Source organism: Scylla paramamosain, unplaced genomic scaffold, assembly GCF_035594125.1.
Source record: "Scylla paramamosain isolate STU-SP2022 unplaced genomic scaffold, ASM3559412v1 Contig31, whole genome shotgun sequence".
Taxonomy (NCBI): domain Eukaryota; kingdom Metazoa; phylum Arthropoda; class Malacostraca; order Decapoda; family Portunidae; genus Scylla; species Scylla paramamosain.
In genome coordinates, this window is record NW_026973696.1 from 167,501 (window position 1) to 168,236 (window position 736).

The following is a 736-nucleotide window of genomic DNA, read 5'->3' on the forward strand; positions in this document are numbered from 1 at the left end:
ACTCCACCACCTCCACCACCTCCACCTTCATTCAGGCTTGGAATAAGTGCCGTACATTCCACCACTTCAGTAATAAGGAAAACAAGTGCTGTGTTTATTCTACAGTTAAACAAATTCAATATACCATCTTGTGTAGTATCTTGAACATAATGGTTAGTGATTATAACTGTCAGTAATATCTTTGACAAATAAACAAGCTTGTAGCGGTTCAGACACGCAGTTCCCAGTCGCATGGCTCGTGCTAATGTGTCGTTCATCGAAAATCTAGGTTCAATACGCCAGAAGCTCAACTAACTGTGTCTAACTACGCTCCGGAACTAGCACCCGTACAGATCCACAACACTATTTTCGCTTCAAATAACCACGTAAATAATAACAAGTACTCGTATATTAAACTAGACTCATACGAAATGATTTATAATGAAATATAAACGTGAAAAACTAAAGACTAAGCTGTTAAAATTGTAACTGCTCTATCTACGCTTTATTAATTCAAACGCCAAATTGAAAGTGTTCCTTGCTGGGCTTAAACACTGTGTAAATGTCCCGTCCCTCGTGTGGCGCGATGTGAAGCTTGTGTGAATTGAAGCCTCGCGTTAATAGTGTTATTACTTATTACTAATTTCCATTAAAAACAACTAATTCCGAGAGACAAACATTCACACACAACAAGGTTCCCAGATTGCAGCTTGTCACCCCTACACGTGTCAACAGTCTTCCTCTAAGGGTCAGAGAG